The sequence below is a fragment of the Elephas maximus genome, chromosome 9 (assembly GCF_024166365.1).
Source record: "Elephas maximus indicus isolate mEleMax1 chromosome 9, mEleMax1 primary haplotype, whole genome shotgun sequence".
NCBI lineage: Eukaryota > Metazoa > Chordata > Mammalia > Proboscidea > Elephantidae > Elephas > Elephas maximus.
In genome coordinates, this window is record NC_064827.1 from 106738510 (window position 1) to 106744711 (window position 6202).

Genomic DNA, 6202 nt, shown 5'->3' on the forward strand with positions numbered 1-6202 from the left:
GTGCAAAGGAGAATGAAGAACACCAAAGACACAAAGAAAATATTAGCCCAATAGACAGAAAGGGCCAAACAAACGAAAGCCTCCATCAGTGTGAGACCGGAAAAACTAGATGGTGCCTGGCTACCACCAATGACCGCCCTGACAGGGAACACAACAGAGTCCCTGATGGAGCAGGAAAAGAGTGTGGACCAGAACTCGAATTCAAGTAAAAATATCAGACTTAATGGTCTGACTGAGACTAGAGGAGCCCTCAAAGACATGGCCCCCAGATTCTCTGCTAACCCAGAACTAAAACCATTCACAAAGCCAACTCTTCAGACAAAGATTAGACTGGACTATGAAACATAAAATAATACTTGTGAAGAGTGTGCTTCTGAGTTCAAGTAGATACCTGAGACTAAACGGGCAGCTTTTGTCTGGAGGCAGGATGAGAAGGCAGAAAGGGGCAGGAGGTTGTTGAATGGACATGAGAAACCCGGCGGCGGCGGTGGGGAAGGAGAGGGGAAGTATGCTGTCACATTATAGGAATTGCAACTAGTGTCGCATAACAATACGTGTGTAAATTTTTGTATGAGAAATTAACTTGAGCTGTAAACTTTCACCTAAAGCATAATACAAAAAAATTTTTTTTTTAATCAAGTGACACATTGCATTGGACAAATCTGCTGCAAAAGACCTATTTAAAGTGTTAAAAAGCAAAGATGTCACCTTGAGGGCTAAGGTGTGACCTTAGGGTGTGGCCTCATATTCATGCAAAAGCTGAACAATGAATAAGAAAGACTGAAGAAGAACTGATGCCTTGGAATTATGGTGTTGGCGAAGAGTATTAAATATACCGTGGACTGCGAGAAGAATGAACAAAACTGTCTTGGAAGGAGTACAGCCAGAATGCTACTTAGAAGCAAGGATAGTGAGACTTCATCTTATGTACTTTAGACATGTTACCAGGAAACCAGTCCCTGGAGAAAGATATAATGCTTGGTAAAGTAGAGGGTCAGCAAAAAAGAGGAAGACCCTCAATGAGATGGATTGACACAGTGGCTGCAACAATGGGCTCAACCATGGCAATGATTGTGAAGATGGTGCAGGACCCGGCAGTGTTTCGTTCTGTTGTGCATGGGGTCGCTATGAATCAGAACTGACTCAACAGCACCTGACAACAATAACAACAACATAGGTAACAACTCTCTATTTGCTCAAGTGAGGCTTTGGGGGAAAAAAATCTACCATTATTATTATTTTGTTTTTTAAAGAACACATTTTTGAACCTTAAGAAAAGATGGTGAAAATCATCTCAAAATAATGATTAATCTTACTAATTGAATAAATTTTGCATTGAAAAACTTACCTCCAGTTACCATCGAGTCGACTCATGGGAAGCCCATGTGTGTCAGAATAGAACTGAGTCCATAGGGTTTTCAATGGCTAATTTCGGGGAAGCATATAGCCAGGGCTTTCTTACAAGGAGCACTGAGGGGCAGTTCTGCTCTGTCCTGTAGGATCACTGTGAGTCAGAATGGACTAGACAGCAACGGGTTTGGTTTTTGGTTTTTTTTTTCTTACAACGTAAGTAATGTTATGTTGTAGGGTGGATTCAAACATCCAGCCTTTCTTAGTACGTTAACCGTTTGTACCACCCAGAGACTCCGACTAACTGATTACGCTGTCCTTATTAATCTCATTTTACTGTTTCCTTCTCTTCCTCCTTAGTGTCAGAACACTACTCTCACTTAGGATGGCAGTATATTCAATCAAACAAAAAAACTGTGTTTCTCAAAAACCTTGCTGTTACAGGTGGCCGTGTACCTGAGTTGTAGCCAATGAGAGAAATGGAAGCTGTTTTGGGGGGGCTTTCAGAAAAACTTAAAAGTAAGAGAGACACTAGGTAAAGAGATTTTTAGCCATTTCATCCTTAAGGACAAGATGGCTAGTGTTCCAGTCAACTTGGAGCATGAGGCACCTTCAAGAATGGTAGCCAAAGAATAAAAATGGCGAAAAAAAAAAAAAGGGTCTTGGGTCCCCAGAATTCACAGGAGTCACCATAACAGCCCTGGTCTGCCTAAGTCTAGACTTCATTTACAGTAAAGAAAAAATTTTCTATTTTGTTTAAGTTACTGTTATTTCAGGATCCTATTGCTAGCACTGAACTCAGCTGAGGCACTAGAATGAGGTTTGGGGTTTCCGTAATAGAAAGAAAAAAAAAAGACATGTTCTCTGCCCTTTTGAAATGTAGTCTAATGAAAGGAAACTTCCTTTAATTAATCATCATCTTCCAGCAGCCTAGATCAATAGATAATACAGTTGTCAAAATGCAGTCGACTCAAGAGAGTAGCAAGTTTCATTCAGAAAAGGGGTGAGGAACCCTAAACTGTACCTGAGACAGGAAGTCAGAAAACTTACCTTGTGAGGCGCCATCTAGTTGGTTCCAACTCATAGCAACCCTATGTACGACAGAATGAAACACTGCCTGGTCCTGCTCCATCCTAGCAATCATTGTTATGCTTGAGCCCATTGCAGTCACTGTGCCAATCCTTCTCATTGAGGGTCTTCCTCTTTTATTGCTGACCCTCCACCAAGCATGATGTCCTTCTTCAGCAACTGAACCCTCCTGATAACATGTCCAAAGTATGTGCAACAGAGTCTCACCATCCTTGCTTTTAAGGAGCATTTTGGTATTCTGGAGCATTCTGCTTACTAAAATTCTGTGAATATTGTAGAATGGGGAAACAACTCTATCATTGTGCAAACTCTGACACAGAATTCCCAGAAGACAAAAATCTGTCCTATTTCCATTGAGTAATGATAAACTCTGTTTCAAAAGAATATTAAGGCAGCTTTACTCAGATTTTCTTTTGTTCAGTAAAAAAGACATTCCTATTTAGAGCATGCATCCCACCACTCATGCTGTGTTGTAGCTAATAGAGCACGTTTTTATTGCCTGCAGAAAGTAATAAATTACATTTTTTAAATGAGCGCATGGCTTAAAAATAATTTTCCTCATAAGTATTTCATAATGATTCACTTAGCATGAAATTAATAGTAAAGAACTGCTAAGAATAAGCATTTAAAATTTTCATTTGAAAAGGAATTAGGCACATTTTCGATTTGATTAATTCTGGCAACAATTAAGTCAAAAAGAAGCAAGTTTCATCCCATTTTTGTGCCTATTTCAGACTGACCGTTTAATTGCCTAGTGTTTTCCAGTAAGACTGTTTGTTCATTTACTAAAGTTTCAGTTTAGTGCACTCAAGTCATACGATAAAACAACTACTGTATGATAAAAGAACAAATCTCAAATGTAACACCAACGTGCATAAATATTCTATTTGCATTCCTCAGGACCCAAGATCTATAAGGGCAAGGAGAAGAAACATATTTAATGAACACCCGCTATGTGTCAGAGCTTTGGTGGCACAGTGGTTAAGCCCAGCACTCCATAGGAGAAAGATGTGGCAGTCCACTTCCATAAAGATCTACAACCTTGGAAACCCTAGGGGGGCAGTTCTACTCTGTCCTATAGGGTGGCTGTGAGTCGGAATTGACATGACGGCAAGGGGTGTTTTACTGTTTTGCTAAGCTTTTACATATGCTGGAGCCCTCTTCAACGCACCTTGGGTGGGTTCCAACCACCAAACTTGTAGCTAATTATTGTAGAGCGCTTAACCATTTGCACCACCGAGCAGTAATGACCATGCTGTTTGGCAATCAGCAGAAACTAACCCACTAAGACAGAGTGAACAGGCTATTTCCCATACATGGAGCACTTCTAGGAATCATGAAATTCAGCTCTGGGAGAGTATCTGAAGTCTCATTGGGACTTGGATTCACACTCCTTTAAATGGCTTAGATTTCTTTCTTCCTCACGCAAGCAGATAACACCACCTTTGCATTGCCCCCTGGTATTTCTTGTGCATGTATCTCACCTCCCAACAAGGCCACACCCATTTTAAAAGCTGAAACCAGATCCTCTTCTTTCATATCGCTCAAGGGTCTAGCAAAATACTGGACCAGAGATAGAAAGCAAGCACACTGTCATTTGCATCTGGCTAACAGACTTGTTTTGTTTAGCTTGAAGAGTATTTGGGGAAAAAAATTAATTAATTGAAAACATTTGGAAGTCGGAAGGTTTCACATAAAATTCTGTGTTTTCAGCTTCTCTTGAAAAGTCGGGCAGTATGGGCACCCTGGGCCAGCATTTGGAGCCCTGGTGGCACAGTAGTTAAGAGCTCAGCTGCTAACCAAAAGGTTGGCAGTTCAAATCCACCAACTGCTCCTTGGAAGCCCTATGGGGCAGTTCTGCTCTATCCTATAGGGTTGCTACAAGGTTGGAGTCAACTTGATGGCAACAGGTTTTAGTTTGGTTTGGGTTGGGTCAGCATTTTTTCCTGGCAACCATCAGCTGGAGTAGCAGGCAGAGGTTCTGCAGCTTAGGGACTCCATTCAGCCCCTTTAAGCTTTTGAGTTTGAGACCACTGTGCTAGATAGACATCTGTAGAAATCCTTAGTGATACCATATTATACCTTGACTTTTCAAGTGTGGAAACTGCTTGCTAAACCCAAATTTGGCCCTGGAACTTTTTGAGAGCATCTTCCCCAAGCGTTTTTAATGTGTAAGTCGTCCTCTCCAGCTTCAGTTGCCATTGAGTCGATTGCAACTCATGGCAACCCCATGTGTGTGAGAGTAGACCTGTGCTCCACAGGGCTCTCAGCGGCTATGATCTCTCGGCAGTAGATCATTAGATTTTTCATCTGAGGTGCCTCTGGGCGGACTTGAACCTCCAGCCTTTTGGGTAGCAGTTGAGCTCATTAACCATTTACACCACCCAGGGGCCAGTTCTCTCCTAGGACCTTGCTAATCAAAGAGTAATATGTGGATCGGCATCAGCTGGATAAATGCGGTTACAAATGCGGGATCTGGGGCCCTACCCCAGGCCTACTGAATCTAAATGTCCATTTTAGCAGCATCTCCAGGCAATTTAGTTATGCATTAAAAGATTTGGGAAGTACCGCTCTAGGAAACACTCGTAGCTACTCCTATCACACAGACACACACCACTAATACCAGGCCACTTCACTCATTTATGTCATAGAGATAATATTTTGAAAATTATTAACATGCCTTTTTCTTTTGCCTTTTTGAATGTGCAGTTAGAGACAGCCTTCTGAATGGGTGGGAAGGGACTAGGAATACAAAAGGATACCCAAAGGAAAAAAATTCTCTAGGATCAAGCCAGGACCACCCAACTCATAGAATGTACCTATTACTCTTGATGGTAGGAGGAGGATATATTGTAGGAAAAAGAAAAGCACCACTCTTTATAAGTGCTGAGAATGGAGGGGACCTGGCAACCAGACATGAGGGAGATTAAGACCAGGAGGTGAATATGTGCAAATGTCCTGTTCTCCAGGGAGGTGCATAGAATCAGTAAGGGTGACACTGAAGGCGCAAGGGTACCTTACCCTCACCAGAAAAATCAGTTGCCATCAAGTTGACTCTGACTCATGGTGACCCCATGTGTTTCACAGTAGAACTATACTTCAGAGTTTTCAATGGCTGATTTTTTGAAAGTAGATCAAAAGGCCTTTCTTCCAAGGCACCTCTGGGTGGACTCCAATCTCCAACCTTTTGGTTAGCAGCCGGTTTCACCCCTTGCCCTCGTGTTCTTCTAAACTCTTGATCTGGGGCTCCCCCACTCTGGTTGGGGGTGCAACCACATCACCTTGATGGCCAGAGTGAGTTGAGAGTAAATGGGCCTGTAACTGCTGAGCTGGAAGCCTGGAAGGAAACCGTGGCATAGACTCAGGGGCCTACGGCCAGTGTAGACCAACATGAGGGCAAGTCAGCAAGGAATCATGCCAGATTGCAACCAAACTGACAGAGACCAAACTCGAGGTACCCCAGGGGGGAATGCTATCCAAGTGACCTGCAAACAGATGGACTAGAGCCATCACACTGAAGGCCGGAGAAGTCAAAGGACTCCTCACCTGGGGATCCCAGCCCTTCAGTGTCTCCACGTTAATTGCTGTTAGCTGCCGTCGAGTAGGCTCTGTTAATCTAATGTTAAGAATAGATTTGATGTGTTGAACACCAATGACAAAAGACCAGATAAGTTGTAGAATGACATCAAGGATATCATACATGAAGAAAGTAAGAGGTCGTTAAAAAGATAGGAAAGAAAGAAAAGATCAAAATGAATGTCAG